General features: G+C 47.6%; 1 protein-coding gene across 1 annotated transcript in view; it reads right to left on the bottom strand.

Moving 5' to 3' along the window:
- LOC147107600 (immunoglobulin superfamily member 3-like) overlaps positions 1-17,697 on the bottom strand; it is a 61,154-nt gene that overhangs the window by 3,444 nt on the left and 40,013 nt on the right. The gene's annotated exons all lie outside the window — the stretch shown is intronic.

Raw genomic sequence — 17,697 nt, 5'->3', positions numbered from 1 at the left:
ACAATCAGAATATAATGAGTTATAGCAGGACTACAGGCTACTCAAGGGGAAAGTGTAGAATACAGAATTTATTATAAAAGTGAAAGAAACTTGCCAATTTTTAAATGTTGAAGTTACAAGCCACACATTAAGATCTTCCTTGTCCTAAATGGGAAACATTCGGTTTCCAATTCCCAAATAAGTATTTTGATTATACAACACATTTTGTATTCTAGTTCACCATTAAACATTCAATTTATACAATAAGTTCTGTACTTTGGTTCAGTATTCAAGTTATATAATACATTCTAATTTCTAGTTCACTATTAAACATTCATGTTAGGCAACATGCTCTGCACTTTAATCTATCGTTAAATATTAAGGTTGCTCACATATTCCACATTGTAGTCCTTCATACTGTAAGGATGAAAGAACTTCCATTTATATAGGAGGTCAGGCAGCATCGAGGAGAGAGAAACAGAGTTAATGTTTCAGGTCAAGGACCCTTCGTCAGAATGTCCTCGACCCGAAATGTTGACTCAATTTCTCTCTTCTCGATGCTGCCTGACCTGCTGGGTGTTTCCAGCATTTTCTGTTGTTATTTCAGATTTCCAGCATCCACAGTATGTGTTCCGTTTATATAATATTTTTCACATCCAAATCATTATTTTGTTGAAGTTGCACGCTGGGAACGGAGAGGTTAACCGGTGGAACTTCCTGCACAGAGGAGGAAAAGTGCTGGGGCAGCCACTTAAAGCTGTTCCTGCACTTCCCATTTTCCAATTTAATGTGGTCTTGCTGACAGTTGTGGTAAAATGAGTTAGGAATCAGCAAGGGGAAAGGGAAAACAGTTCCTTTTTCTTAGAGAACCCGAAGGTGATGTGGAGGGAGGTGTCACATTTCTGGATTTGAGGGGCACTCTCCTCAGCAAGCTCCAGTAAGAAGTTGCTGAGCAGGTCAATGCAGTTTCTGCAATAAACAGATGAAGTTGAAAAATACCAAGGAATCTTAATAGACTCAACACTTAACAGTTCCAACCAATGCAGAGCAGCAATCAATAAGTCAACAGGACTATAATCACAAACACAGTAGAATACAAGAAAGAGGAAGTTGTGGCGGAGCCACTAAAGGACTCAGACCGTTTGTATATAATTCCCTTTAACAACATGTTAGCTATAGCCTGAGCCTGTACCTTTATTTATACTGTTTACTTGTATAGAGCATGATTACTTTAACAGTGCGGGTAAACGCGATGACGTCACGCTGTACATCACGTGATCCCCCACTGGCAGGAAGAACGTGATGACGTCAACCACGGACTGGCAAGCAGTCCTCGTGGAGCCTCCGAACTGAATAGACCTACACTCGATGTTCACAGAAACCCCACAGTGCAGATAGAGGCCATTTTGGCCCATCGAGCCTGCACTGAAACATATCCCACCCGATCCCCGTAACACCTACACCAACACATATCCCACCCTATCCCCGTAACCCCACATATTTAACCCCCCTAACACTAAGGGTCAATTTATCATAGCCAATCAACCTAACCTGCACATCTTTGGACTGTGGGAGGAAACCGGAGCACCCGGAGGAAACCCACGCAAACACGGGGAGAATGTGCAAACTCCACACAGACAGCTGCCTGAGGCCGGATTCGAACCCGGGTCCCTGGTGCTGTGAGGCAACAGTGCTAACCACTATGCCACCGTGTCTGCCCTCCTGCAGTTACTTGTTTAAACCTGTTAGTTTCCATTAAACTTCGTTTTGTTTAAGCGCCTGAGTGGACCTCAGTCTTTGGATAGGAACTAGACTTTCCTACATTGGTGACCCCGACTTTTGCGAACGGTTTTCGCAGAAGATAATCGACATGGAAACGAACGCCGTTACCTTGAAGCTACCGCAGTTCTGGGAGCAACAACCAGCCGCGTGGTTCATCCAGGCTGAAGCCCAGTTCGCCATCAGGGACATCGTTGCGGATCAGGCCCGTTATTATTACGTGGTCTCTGCCCTCGACAGCGCCACAGCCTCGTGGATCGTCAGCCTACTCGGTAGTCCGCCTACTGATCGCAAGTATGACACCTTAAAGGCGCGGTTGCTGCAGGTCTTCGGGCTCACGAAGTCGGAGCGCGCCCACCGGCTGCTCGCTATGCCCGGCCTCGGGGACTCCAAGCCGTCCGAGCTCATGAGCCAGATGCTCACGCTCCTCGGGTCCGAGCCGGAATGCTTCCTCTTCAGGGAGCTATTCCTCAGCCTACTCCCGGAGCAAGTTCAGGCTGCCCTAGCCAGGTCCGAAGTCACAGACTGCGCGGAGCTTGCTGCCGAAGCGGACAAGATCTTCGCGGTGACACAACAGCACTGCGCGGCCACGAGGCGCCCATCCCCCACAGACGCTGCTCCAGCTCCTCAATCAGCGGGGTTGTGCTTTTACCACGCCCGTTTTGGCGTGAAAGCAAGATGCTGCCGACCTCCCTGCAGTTTTTCGCACCAAAAAAAATACATCTACAGACACCCTGGTGAAAGAGGACCGGGTCTAACGAGTGCCCCGCAGCTGCGATAGCCATCGGAGATTCAGGGAAGCTTCTCTTCATCACAGACTCCCTATCTGGTCGCCGTTTCCTTTGCGACACCGGGGCGCAGTGTAGCATCCTACCTGTGTCAAATCTCGATATACTAGCTGGGGGCCACGGCCCCGCCCTCGCGGCAGTTAATGGTGCGGCCGTTCGGACCTTCGGAAGGCGGCGGGTCCAGGTGTGTTTCGGTGGCCAGCGTTTCCACTGGGAATTCATCACGGCCAAAGTCACGCAGGCCATCCTTGGGGCGGATTTTTTGTGCGCTAACGGCCTCCTGGTCGATGTCAGGCACCGTCGGTTGATCAATGCGGCCACGTTCCACTCCATCCCATGCCACCGCGGTAATGCTGTGCCGCGCACTGTCCTCTGTGCGTTCCCACCTCCAGACAACTTCACTCGGCTCCTCGGAGAGTTCCCAGATCTGACCAGGCCCACTTTCTCCTCCTCGGCTACTAAACACATCACCACCACTGGCCCCCCGGTTTACGCATGGGCCCGACGACTCGAACCCGGCAAGCTCGCGGCTGCGAAAGCGGAGTTCGACACGATGGAGCGGCTGGGGATTATTCGCCGGTCGAATAGTCCCTGGTCTTCGCCTCTCCACATTGTTCCGAAACCCAGCGGCGGATGGCGGCCATGCGGCGACCACCGACGCCTGAATGACGCCACTACTCCTGATCGGTACTCGATCCCGCATATCCAAGATTTCTCGGCCCATTTGGCGGGAAATTCCTTTTTTTCGAAAGTCGACCTCGTCCGTGGTTACCACCAGGTCCCCGTGCACCCGCAAGACGTCCTGAAAACCGCAGTCATTACCCCATTCGGCCTGTTCGAATTTCTGCGGATGCCATTTGGCTTAAAGAACGCTGCACAGGCTTTCCAGCGCTTAATGGACTCCGTGCTTCGGGACCTAAAATTCCTCTTCGTCTACCTCGACGACATCCTCATCGCCAGCCCTAGCAAAGAGGAGCACTTCTGCCATTTGCGCACCCTCTTCACATGCCTCAGTCAACACGATTTGATTATCAACCCGGCCAAGTGCCAGTTCGGCCTGCAGCGGATTGATTACTTGGGCCACCGCGTCACATCAGACGGCGCAATTCCCTTATAGACGAAGGTCGAGGCGGTTACATCTTTCCCGCGCCCGCAGACCGTCAAGGCCCTACAGGAGTTCCTCGGGATGGTAAATTTTTATCACTGGTTCGTCCCTAATGCGGCTCTGCTTATGCAGCCCTTGTACGAGGCCCTCAAGGCCAAGTCCAGTAAGGATCTGATCAGCTGGACGGCCGAGATGGACCGGGCGTTCGTCGACACCAAAGGCGCCTTGGCCAACACAACCATGCTGGCGCACCCGCTTCCAGGTGCCACCATTGCCCTTACCACCGACGCGTCGGACTACGCAATCGGCGCAGTGCAGGAACAGTGGGTGAATGGGACGTGGCAACTGCTTGCATTTTTCAGCCGTCAACTACGGCGAAACGAAAGAAAGTACAGCACTTTCGACCGGGAGTTGCTGGCCCTTTTTCTAGCCATCCGGCATTTCCGGTTCTTACTAGAGGGACGTCCATTCACGGCTTATGTGGACCACAAGCCACTAACTTACGCTATGGCCAAGACCGCCGAACCGTGGTCAGCTCGGCAACAACGTCACCTGACGTTCATTTCAGAATTCACCACGGACATTCAGCATTTGTCCAGCAAAGACAACCTGGTGGCGGATTGCCTCTCCTGTGCGACTGTGCACGCAGTCCAACGTGGAGTCGACTATGCCCTCATGGCTGCGGATCAAGCCTCGGACCCGGAGGTCCAGGCATACAGAACTAGCCCCTCTAGCTTCCAAGCGGCCGACATCAAATTCCATGCCGCAGGCACAACGCTACTTTGCGACGTCTCCATGGGAGTTCCCCGCCCTATAGTTCCAGTCGCCTGGCGCCGAAAAGTGTTCGATGCCATACACAGGTTGTCACACCCTGGCATGAAGGCCTCGCAAGGGCTGATGTCGTCAAAATTTGTCTGGAAGGGTATGCACCTGGATGTCTGCGACTGGGCCAACAACTGCATGGTCTGCCAAAAGGCCAAGGTACAGCGTCATGTAAAAGCTCCATTGGCCACCTTCGTTGTTCCGGAGTGTCGATTCGACCACGTGAATGTGGATCTCGTGGGGCCGCTTCCACCTTCGCAAGGTTTTACACACATCCTCACAATGGTAGACCGCACCACTAGATGGCCAGAGGCAGTTCCTTTGGTTTCCACCACTTCGGCAGACGTGACCAGAGCTTTCATCTCCTCTTGGGTTGCTTGTTTCGGCGTCCCGGCGGACATCTCTTCCGATCGCAGTTTTCCTCTGAGCTCTGGAACGCAGTGGCTCAGGGGCTCGGCACCAAACTACATCGCACCACCGCCTATCATCCACAGGTGAACGGCCTGTGCGAGCGATTCCACAGGTCACTCAAAGCCGCACTGCGGGCCAGTCTTCAAGGCGCGGGATGGGTGGACAGACTTCCCTGGGTCCTTTTGGGTCTTCGTACGGCGCCAAAAGAAGATTTACAATCGTCCTCGGCGGAACTCGTATATGGCCAACCACTACGAGTACCAGGGGATTTCCTCCCGTCTCCAACAGAGCCATGGTCTGCATCCCAGCAACTCATCAGCCACCAGGCAGCGGCCAGATGTTTCGCTCCAGTGCCTACGTCGCATCACGGCTTACAGAGCTCCCACGTCCCAACTGAGCTGAAAAGCGCAGAGTACGTGTTTATCCGCCACGACGCTCACCGGGACCCGCTCAAGCCTCCTTACACTGGTCCCTTCCACGTCATAGAGCCGAGACAAATCCTTTTCGGTCAATATCGGTTGACCGGCTGAAGCCGGCACACTTAGACCTGGACCGCCCATAGAAATCGCTCAACCGCCAAAACGGGGCCGACTGCCCACAGTCGCCGTGCCAGACCCACCACAACTGACCGACAGCTCGACCACCGGCCATCAGCTTCCACTTCAGGGTTACAGAAGTCGCTCGGACAGGCTTGTCAGGCCTCCTCGCCATCTCACTTTTACTGTTAAAGACAATTCTGGGGGGGCGCATGTGGCGGAGCCACTAAAGGACTCAGACCGTTTGTATATAATTCCCTTTAACAACATGTTAGCTACAGCCTGAGCCTGTACCTTTATTTATACTGTTTACTTCTTTAGAGCGTGATTACTTTAACAGCGCGGGTAAACGCGATGACATCATGCCGTACATCACGTGATCCCCCACTGGCAGGAAGAAAGTGATGACGTCATGAAGTCAACCACGGGACCAGCGAGCAGTCCTCGTGGAGTCTCCGAACTGAATAGACCTACACTCGATGTTAAGAACATAAGAACATAAGAAATAGGAGCAGCAGTAGGCCAATCGGCCCCTCGAGCCTGCTCCGCCATTCAGTAAGATCATGGCTGATCTGATCCTAACCGCCAATCTACTATCACTGAACCATCTCCTGAATCTAACAGAATTAGACACACGAAATAGGAGCAGGATCAGGCTACATGGCCCCTGGGCCCGCTCCGCTACCCACAGGGCCATGACCGATCCGAACCTAGACTCATGTCCAAATGCCTGCCCGTTCCCCATAACCCTTTATTCCCTTTACTTCTAGGAAACTGTCTATTTCTGTTTTAAATTTATGTAATGATGTAGCTTCTACAGCTTTTTGGGGCAGCATATTCCATGGACCTACCACCCTCTGAGTGAAGTAGTTCCTCCTCATCTCAGTTTTGAAAGAGGAGCCCCTTATTCTAAGACTATGCTCCCTAGTTCTAGTTTCACCCATCATCGGGAACATCCTCCCCGCATCCACCCGATCCAAGCCCTTCACAATCTTATATGTTTCAATAAGATCGCCTCTCATTCTTCTGAACTCTAATGAGTAGAGTCCCAATCTACTCAACCTGTCCTCATATGTCCATCCCCTCATCCCCGGGATTAACCGAGTGAACCTTCTTTGTAGTGACTCAAGAGCAAGTATGTCTTTTCTTAAGTATGGACACCAAAACTGTATGCAGTATTCCAGGTGCGGTCGCACCAATACCTTGTACAACTGAAGCAATACCTCCCTATTGTTATATTCTATCCCCCTAGCAATGAAAGCCAACATTCCATTGGCCTTCTTAATCACTTGCTGCACTTGCATACTAAACTTTTGAGTTTCGTGCACCAGGACCCCCAGATCCCTTTGTACTTCAGTACTTTCCAGTTTCTTGCCATTAAGATAATAACTTGCTCTACGATTTTTCCTGCCAAAGTGCATAACCTCACACTTTCCAGTATTGTATTCCATCTGCCAAATCTCTGCCCACTTACTTAGCCTGTCTATGTCCCCTTGCAGGTTTTTTATGTCCTCCTCACTCACTACTTTCCCTCCCATCTTAGTATCATCTGCAAACTTCGATATGTTACACTCGGTCCCCTCCTCCAAATCGTTAATATAGATTGTAAAGAGTTGGGGACCCAGCACTGACCCCTGTGGAACACCACTAGTTACTGATTGCCAGTCCGAGAATGAACCATTTATCCCAACTCTCTGCTTTCTGTTAGATAGCCAATCCTCTATCCATGCCAGAATATTACCCCCAATCCCGTGATTTTTTATCTTAAGCAATAATCTTTTGTGTGGCACCTTGTCAAATGCCTTTTGGAAGTCTAAATACACTACGTCCACTGGTTCCCCTTTATCCACCCTATATGTTACTTCCTCAAAGAACTCCAGCAAATTTGTCAAACATGACTTCCCCTTCATAAAACCATGCTGACTTTGTCCTATTAAATTATGATTATCCAAATGTCCTGTTACTGTCTCCTTAATAATGGACTCCAAAATTTTACCTACCACAGATGTTAGGCTAACCGGTCTATAGTTTCCAGCCTTCTGTCTACTGCCCTTTTTAAATAAGGGCGTTACATTAGCAGTTTTCCAGTCTGCCGGGACCTTTGCTGATTCCAGGGAGTTTTGGAAAATTATTACCAATGCATCCACAATCCCTACCGCCAGTTCCCTCAAGACCCTAGGATGTAAGCCATCAGGTCCAGTGATTTATCCGCCTTGAGTCCCATTATTTTACCGAGTACCACTTCCTTAGTAATTTTGATCGTGTTTAGCTCCTCCCCCCCATAGCCCCCTGTTTGTCCAGTGTTGGGATATTCTTAGTGTCTTCTACTGTAAAGACTGATACAAAATATTCATTCAGTGTTTTTGCCATCTCCATATTTCCCACCATTAATTTCCCAGTCTCATCCTCTAAGGGACCAACATTTACTTTAGCCACCCTTTTTCTTTTTATATAACTATAAAAACTCTTACTATCTGTTTTTATATTTTTTGCTAATTTACTTTCATAATCTATCTTCCCTTTCTTAATCAATCTTTTTGTTACTTTTTGCTGTCTTTTAAAGTTTTCCCAATCCTCTATCCTCCCACTAGATTTGGCTACCTTATATGCCCTTGTTTTTAGTCGAGTACTATCCTTAATTTCTTTACTTAGCCACGGATGGCTGTCTTTTCTTTTACACCCTTTTCTCCTCAGTGGAATATATTTTTTTTGGAAGTTGTAAAATAACTCCTTAAATGTACACCACTGATCATGTATCGTCTTACCCTTTAATCTATTTTCCCAATCCACTCTACTCAATTCCGCTCTCATACCTTCATAGTCTCCTTTATTCAAGCTTAGCATGCTTGTTTGAGATCCAACCGTCTCACCCTCTAATTCTCCTGCAGTTACTTGTTTAAACCTGTTAGTTTCCATTAAACTTCGTTTTGTTGAAGCGCCTGAGTGGACCTCAGTCTTTGGATAGGAACTAGACTTTCCTACAAAGTCATGATAAAGCTGTATAATGCTCTGGTAAAACCCCACTTTCAGTACTACATCCAATTTTAATGACTGAGGAATAAGGGAGGCAATGGAGGTAGTTCAAACTGCCACAAGGCTGATCCCTGTTCTTGGAGGTCTGATTAGACTGGAGAAACATGAGCTTTTCTGTCTCAATGGAAGTCAGCCTGAGAGGTACAAACATACAAAATCAAAGGGCAGGAAAAGACCAGCTGGCCCATCAAGCCTGTCCCTTACTGTCATGGTAGCCATGACCTCCATCTACTGCCCTTCAGAGATTTATGTTCAATAACACCTAGATCTTCCTCCTGCCTGATGTACACATGTTTGGCGTTGGCCCTAACCATGTAAATAACACTACAAATCGTATAAGATTAGAAATGGTATAGAAAAGGTCAATCTGGAAAATTACATTAAATTAAATTGCGTAAATAAGACAAGGACCACAGGAACTAGTTAAAGTTAAATTTAGGACTGATATCAGGAAGTTCTTACTACAGGAGCAAGGATGTCTTACTACAGTTATACAGGGCCTTGGTGAGACCACACCTGGAGCACGGTGTGGGTTTTGGCCTCCTTACCTAAGAAAGGATATACTTGCCATAGAGGGAGTGCAGCAAAGGTTCACAAGACTGATTCCTGGGATGGCAGGACTGTTGTATGAGGAGAGATTGGGTCGACTAGGCCTGTATTCACTAGAGTTTAGAAGAATGAGAGGGGATCTCATTGAAACATATAAAATTCTGACAGGGCTAGACAGACTGGATGCAGGGAGGATGTTTCCCCTGGCTGGAGGGTCTAGAACGAGGGGTCACAATCTCATGATACTGGGTGGGACATTTAGGACTGAGATGAGGAAAAATGTCTTCACTCAGAGGATCGTGAACCTGTGGAATTCTCTACCACAGAAGGCTGTGGAGGCCAAGTCACTGAATATATTTAAGAAGGAGCTAGATAGATTTCTAGACACAAAAGGCATCAAGGGGTATGGGGAGAAAGCGGGAATATGGTATTGATAGAGGATCAGCCATGATCATATTGAATGGTGGAGCAGGCTCAAAGGGCTGAATGGCCTACTCCCGCTCCTATTTTTCTATGTTTCTTCTTCGCACAGAAAGTGATCAACACATGGAATGGACTCCTGAATAGAGTAGTGGAGGCAAAAACCCGGGAATCATTTAAGAACTACTGTAGTTGGATGCTGCAATGGATGCACTTTAGGATAATTCTGGATAAAGGACCAAGCTGGGCTGAATGGTCTTCCTCATCCATAATTATCTTGTGATGGGGAAGAAATTGGGGCAAAGTATGCCAAGTTAAATGAGTCCTGCACGCCAATAAGATACCAACAACACACACACAGACTTTCCCCTCAAACAGCTGCATGCTCACATGGGATGCCTTCTTATCTTTACAGAGCACTTTGCACAAGGCACATCTTGCACCTTCCCAGGAAATTTCTAATGGCAGATGGGGCCATTAAAAATTCCCCAATACCCACCTACATGCTGCATGTCCTTGTACTTTTGTTTAGTGGCCAATTGCCTAGCTCTGGCAGGCTCAGCTGACATTGCATTAGTGTCTTATAATTGTAGATATAGTAAGTTATTAATAGAAGGGAGAGGCTGGAATGCAGATCGGAACAGAGTGTTAAGCTGCGAGTTTGGTGAGTGAGGGAGTGCGAGGAGGGAGGTGTTTCTTTCTTTTTCCATCTTTGTCAGCTTCCAGGAGAGCAGGAGCTAAAAAGCTGCACAAGAGGGGACAGAGAACCAGCGGGGAGTATTTCTACAGTATTTCTACATTCCAGTCATTAAAGTAAAAGTAAGGTCTCTAGTTTAGAGTAAGTAGTGTTTAAAGGGAAGTAAGGTCCCTAGTATATTTAATATTCTTTAATTTAAAGGGAGTAAATTAAGGGGGGGACATGGGTGAACACATGTGCAGGAAGTGTCTCCAGCTGCAGCTACTCGAAATCCACGTTTTGGAGCTGGAGCTGCGGCTGGAGTCACTGTGGAGCATCCGCGAAGCTGAGATCTTCGTGGATAGCATGTTTAACAAGGTGGTCACACCACAGGTAAAGAGTGCACAGGCAGACAAGGAATGGGTGACCACCAAGGTAAAAGAACTAGGAAGGTAATGCAGAAGTCCCCTGGGTCCATCTCCCTCTCTGACAGATTTTCCATTTTGGATACTGATGGGGGAGATGGTCTCTCAGGGGAGTGCAGCAAGAGCCAAGTCCATGACACTACTAGTAGCTCAGCTGCACAGGAGGGGAGGAAAAAGAGTGGGAGAGCAATAGTGATAGGGGATTCTATCGTAAGTGGAACAGATAGACGTTTCTGTGGCCGCAGACGTGACTCCAGGATGGTATGTTGCCTCCCTGGTGCCAGGGTCAAGGAAGTCACTGAATGGCTGCAGGGCATTCTGAAGGGGGAGGGTGAACAGTCAGAGGTCGTGGTTCACATTGGTACCAACGACATGGGTAGAGGGAGGGATGAGGTCCTGCAACAAGAATTTAGGGAGCTAGGTAGCAGATTAAAAAGCAGGACCTCAAAGGTTGTAATCTTTGGATTACTCCTGGTACCACGTGCTAGTGAGTATAGGAATAGGAGGATAGAGCAGATGAATGTATGGCTAAAGAGTTGGTGCAGGAGGGAGGGCTTTAGTTTCCTGGATTACTGGGTCTGCTTCTGGGGAAGGTGGGACCTGTACAAGTCGGACGGGTTGCATCTGAACCGGAACGGGACCAACATCCTTGGGGGGAGGTTTGCGAGTACTGTTGGGGGGAGGTTTAAACTAACTTGGCAGGGGGATGGGATACAGAGTGGAGCTATAGTAGGGGGTGATGCACAGCCAAATATAGAGGAAAAAACAAGTCAGCCTGGAAGGCAGAGCAAATATGTAACGGCACAAGGGAGTATGGCAAGGCTCGATGGCATTTATTTTAATGCAAGGAGTCTTGCGAGTAAGGTGGTTGAATTGAAGGTGTTGATGAACACATGGGAGTATGATATTGTTGCTATCACAGAGACATGGTTGAGGGAGGGGCAGGACTGGCAGCTCAATGTTCCGGGGTATAGAATCTTCAGGCAAGACAGAGGGGGGGGGGGTGTAAAAGAGGAGGGGGTGTCGCAATATTAATCAAGGAGTCAATTACTGCTGTAAGGAGGGATGATATCTTAGCAGGTTCCTCTAATGAGGTCATAATGGGTAGAACTTAAAAACAAAAAGGGGGCAAGCACTTTGCTGGGAGTGTACTATAGGCCCCCAAACAGTCAGGGGAAGATAGAGGAACAGATATGTAGGCAAATCTCAGAGAAGTGTAGAAATAATAGGGTAATAATAGTAGGGGATTTCAACTTCCCCAATATTAACTGGGATAGTCAGAGTGTGAAAGGCTTAGAGGGTGCGGAATTCTTAAAGTGCATCCAGGAGAGCTTTTTGAGCCAGCATGTAGAAAGTCCTACAAGAGCGGGGGCGGTACTGGACCTAATTCTAGGGAATGTAGCCGGGCAAGTGGTAGAAGTGTTAGTAGGAGAGCATTTTGGTGACAGTGACCATAATTCGGTGAGATTTAAGGTAGTCATGGAAAAGGACAAAGATGGACCGGAAATAAAGGTTCTAAATTGGGGGAAGGCCAATTTTAATATGATAAGGCAGGATCTGGCCAAAGTGGACTGGGATCAGCTACTTGTAGGAAAATCCACATCAGAGCAGTGGGAGTCTTCCAGAAAGGAAATAGAGAGAGTACAACAGCAACATGTTCCCGTAAAGGTCAAGGGTGGGACCAACAAGCCCAGGGAACCCTGGGTGTCAAGGGATATATGAGAATAGATTAGGAAAAAAAGGGAGGCTTTTGGCAGATACAAAGGACTAAAAACAGTGGAAGCCCTAGAGGAGTATAGAACGTGCAGGGGGTACTTAAAAAAGAAATTAGGAGAGCGAAGAGGGGGCATGAAAAAACACTGGCAGGCAAAATAAAGGAAAATCCTAAGGTGTTTTATAAGCATATTAAGGGCAAGAGGATAACCAGGGAAAGAGTAGGGCCCATTAGGGACCAAAGTGGCAATCTGTGTGTAGAGCCAGAAGATGTAGGTGAGGTTTTAAAAGAATATTTTGCATCTGTGTTCACTATGGAGAAGGACGATGTAGGCATAGAAATCAGGCAGGGGGATTGTGATAACTTGAACAAATTAGTATTGAGAGGGAGGAGGTACTAGCGGTTTTAACGGGCTTAAAAGTGGATAAATCCCCAGGCCCAGATGAGATTTATCCCAGGCTGTTCTGTGAGGCAAGGGAGGAGATTGCAGGGGCTCTGACACAAATTTTCAGAACCTCACTGGCCACAGGGGAGGTGTCAGAGGACTGGAGAACAGCTAACGTAGTACCATTATTCAAGAAGGGTAGCAGGAATAGACCAGGGAATTACAGGCCAGTGAGCCTAACATCAGTGGTAGGGAAATTATTGGGAAAAATTCTGAGGGACAGAATTAGCCTCCACTTGGAGAGGCAAGGATTAATCAAGGATAGGCAGCATGGCTTTGTCAGGGGGAGATCATGTCTGACCAATTTGATTGAATTTTTTGAGGGGGTGACTAGGTGTGTGGTTGACAGTAGTGCAGTTGATGTGGTCTACATGGACTTCAGTAAGGCTTTTGACAAATTCCCGCATGGGAGACATGTCAAGAAGGTAAGAGCCCATGGGATCCAGGGCAACTTGGCACATCGGATCCAAAATTGGCTTAGTGGCAGGAGGCAGAGGGTGATGGTCGAAGGTTGTTTTTGTGACAGAAGCCTGTGTCCAGTGGTGTAGCGCAGGGATCAGTGCTGGATCCTTTGCTGTTTGTAGTGTACATTAATGATTTAGATATGAATGTAGGAGGTATGATCAGTAAGTTCGCAGATGACATGAAAATTGGTGGGGTGGTAAATAGCGAGGAGGGAAGCCTCAGGCTATAGGACGATATAGATGGGTTGGTTAGATGGGCAGAACAGTGGCAACTTGAATTTAACCCTGAAAAGTGTGAGGTGATGCATTTTGGGAGGACTAACAAGGCAAATAATACAGAATGAATGGTAGGACCCTAGGAAGGACAGAGGATCAGAGGGACCTTGATGTGCATGTACATAGATCCCTGAAGGCAGCAGGACAGGTAGATAAGGTGGTTAAAAAGGCATATGGGATACTTGCCTTCATTAGCTGAGGCATAGAATATAAGAGCAGGGAGGTTATGATGGAGCTGTACAAAACGCTAGTTCGGCCACAACTGGAATACCCTGTGCAGTTCTGGTCACCACACTATAGGAAGGATGTGATTGCATTGGAGAGGGTGCAGAGGAGATTCACCAGGATGTTACCTGGGCTGGAGCGCTTCAGCTATGAAGAGAGATTGGACAGGCTGGGGTTGACCTTAGAGCAGAGAAGGCTGAGGGGGGACCTGATTGACATGTACAAAATTATGAAGGGCATAGATAGGGTAGATAGAAAGGAACGTTTCCCCTTAGTAGAGGGGTCAATAACCAGGGGGCATAGTTTCAAGGTAAGGGGCAGGAGGTTTCGAGGGGATTTGAGGAAAAACTTGAGGGTGGTTGGAATCTGGAACTCATTGCCTGAAAGTGTGGTAGAGGCAGGAACCCTCACAACATTCAAGAAGCATTTAGATGAGCACTTGAAACACCATAGCATACAAGGCTACGGACCAAGTGCTGGAAAATGGGATTAGAATAGACAGGGCTTGATGGCCGGCACGGACATGATGGGCCAAAGGGCCCCTTTCTGTGCTGTATAACTCTATGGGGTCGATTTTCCTGAAGCTGTCGGGAAGAAGGCGGGACTACAACTTTCGGGTTTTAGACCTGCCTACTTCGACGTCCGGCCAATCCGCGCGATTTTCCCTTGATTGACCTTGTTGAGCCCGCCCAGTGGGCTCAGCAGGCCAATTAAGGGCCACCTGGCAACAGGTGACGTCACAGACTGCAATTTCATCTGTCAAGAGTTCTTAACAGATGAAATATCAGTGTATCACAGCTGTTTGAAGCTGTCAAACACTGACAGTCTGAGTTCTAACATGAGTCCTTCTGCACAGACTCAGTTAGAACTCTCAGCAGCACTCAAAGCTGAAGGCTGTCACTTTTCACAGATCGCAGCCATTCAGCTTTAAGTGCCGGCTGAGTGATGGGCTCCAGATGCCTACAGGAAGAAACACTGTTAAGGTAAGTACAGGTAAGTAAAAGTTCTTTACACACTTTAGACACACCAAACACACTTACCTTTGCACTCATGCACCCATCACTCACCTGAGCACTGACATCGCGACCCCTCCAACTCCTTCAACCCGATGGCCCGCCTGCTCTAACCTGGCGTGGTTTGGAGCCGTCGGGAATCCCACACGAAACCCCTCAAAATAGAGATTAGGCTAAAAACTGGCAGTTAATTGGCACTAATCCCTTCCCACTTGGTTTCGGCGGGTCCCAGTGCAGAGTGGGTACCCGCCGCCCCTGAAACTTGCGTGGGGCGGGGTTTTGGGCGGGATGGTGTCGGGACCCCCTAATTCGGGATTCCCCCCCCCCACACGCCTGAAACCCCACCTGACGGCACCAGGAAAATCGACCCCTATGACTTTATGAAACCTGTATTAATTTGGCTGTCTGTCGGGCGGGAGTCTGCAGAAGATTATTTAAATGAGGCCCTGCCGCTTTGATCGGCAGAGCCTCCACGTCCCCGGCCTTGCCGGGTTTACCCATGCAACTGCGCTCCCCTGCGCCCTCCCCGTCTCCCCGTTAATATCGGGTCCAGTGTCCTTTGAGATTGTGCAAAGAATAATGCACACTATGATAGTTGGTTTGCATCTATGCAGTAATTTTTGACCGCAGTGCACTCTGGAGTATATGCTACCTCCAGGGACCTCTGTAGCAGAGCTCCCCTTATCAGGAGGTCCTAAGCTTTGCTGTGGGCTCCTTCAAGGGTGCCATAAGTGTGTTCTTAAGGGATTCTCCTTGCTGGCGGATCATCTAAGCAAAACTTTGATGCAGAGTTGGCACAACCTCACAGCAGCCATGTGGTCTACGCCCAAGTAAATGGTCCAACTTGCTGAGAAAGTGCCTGGCAGCAGGGCCATGGCAGGAGGAAGCAGAAGAAGGAAGTGTCTTTCAGGATGAGTCATTATCTGTGTCACTCAGCTGCTTCACTCAAGGGACTTAACCTGAGTCATATTGCAAATAATCCCAGGCAGCTACCACAGCAGCACGCCGCATCTGCAGTTGCATATGCCATTACCTTTAAGTGTGCATATTCCTTTAATTTGGAACTGCTGCCAGAATTTGCCTTTGCCCCATTGGCCTTGCTCTTTGCACCGGGACAAAGTTGCCGGGGCAGCTGTGTATAATTAATTAAACGAGTTGAAGTGGCAACGCACCACTAAAACCTCAACTGCACCAGGAGGGGAATTTCTAACCACAATGCATGAAATGATAAAATTCTATCTTCATGAGCTAATCTAAAGACAATCAGCAAAGCCCCACATCCATTCATTTTAGCTGGAAATGCACAACAGAAGTACTCTTCAAATATTGCTGCACAAAAAAAATCAAAAAATCTTTTTAAAAATAATTTTAATGATCCCCATTGTGTCTTATTGAATAGAGTTTCTACTGGAATAGGGTCAGAGAGATGATTAAAGCAGAATGTAACTGCTGAGTAATGATACATAGCATGTAATAAACAGCTCTCCAAATAATCATGTGCACCCCAGACTGACATTATGACAACACTGTTTAAATCATGAGGAAATAGCCAATTAGAACAACAGACCAGGCCTCGGTTCATGTTTTTGTAGCCTTGAGGTGATCTCAATGTTGACTGTATATATTTCAATATTAGTGCATAATGAATTATATGTCACTAATATGGCTATGCCACTAATAGAATCAAAACCAGCACTTGATGTAAATGAAGTAGAAATTCACTTCATTATTTTTTATGCATTTTAAAAGTTTCTGAATTTGGAAAAATAAATTATTTTAAGAAGGCTTTAGCTCATTCAGGGTATACCTAATGTATCATTAACGCTCATTAAAGATGGGGCAGAATAAGACAGTTGTAGAGAAATGCCATGGTATTCATGGATCTTGAAGTAAAGCTGAGGACAATGACAAGAAAGAAAGAACTTGCATTTATATAGCCCTTTGCATTATTTCAGAACGCCCAAAGTGCTTCAGAACCAATTAAATACTTTTGAAGTGTAGACATTGTTGTGAATTAGGGAAAGGACTTTTTTTCCCACAAGGATGTTGGGCACATGTGAAGATTATATGTGCACTGGATGGTGCAAGCACATCATGGCAACCTTTTTAAGATTGCTTCTAATTGGATATTCACTTCTGCAGACATCTCTTCTGGCTCCTGATCAGCATCCTCTTCTGTCACTGGGTGAGGCTGGTTCTCCTCTTCTCCATGATTCATAGCCATGGCCCATTGTAGGAGCGGTAGATTACATTCATTTGGATCACCTCTGCCCAATACATGTTAGCACTACAGGCACCAAGCATCACATTATTGGCCCCAATAAGTCAAATTGCTCCTTTATTACATGGGATTCTGGGATCTTAAGTTGTGCTTTGAAGTTGACTTGCCATGATTTCAGCTATTCATCTTTGGGATCGATGGCTTATAGTGACTGAAAAATCAAATTCCATTTCTATTTTATGGGATTTTCCAGGATTCATACCCATTTTAGGAGTCATATTCCTGATGGACTTTCCCATTGCATGTCTTCATTGATTAGTGTGGCATGTGTGCTGATGTGTGTGTGACTGATGAAGGCATAGGGAATGTGTTGCAATTTTAACTGGTGTACTGAGGGAGGTAGCTGCTGTAGCTTTCCCGCCAGGTGAAGACAGTGAGAAGAGGGGCCAGAAAAGTCCCAAACAGGGAAGGTTTTTTACTTTCCTTGTGTGGCCAGGAGCAGCAGCAGTGCTCCTCTGAAGCCCACAGGGAAAGCTTAGGCCTCCCCTGCTGCAGACTCCTCCCCCCTTCCTGAATGTGAGATCCCCGCTAGACAGTCCCTGAAGCCGAACCGGGCAGCTACCTGGTGTCAGCGAGCGGCCTCTGAGTCATACGATTTTCTGCTGCTTCCCAACTATAGGCGGGAGGTTGGCCAGCGAGATTTAAATGAGGCTTGGGAGTTAAAACAGTCTCATTTCTGGAACAGTAGGTGAGTTTCCAAATCATGTTCCCACCCACCCGGCCAAAATCCACCCAGATTTAAAATCGGGGCCCCAG

The sequence above is a fragment of the Somniosus microcephalus genome, chromosome 14, assembly GCF_052327205.1.
Source record: "Somniosus microcephalus isolate GS21.2 chromosome 14, FLI_Smic_1.0, whole genome shotgun sequence".
Classification (NCBI taxonomy): Eukaryota; Metazoa; Chordata; class Chondrichthyes; order Squaliformes; family Somniosidae; genus Somniosus; species Somniosus microcephalus.
The sequence above is the reverse complement of the archived record's forward strand: the minus strand, read 5'-3'. Positions and strand labels throughout refer to the sequence as shown.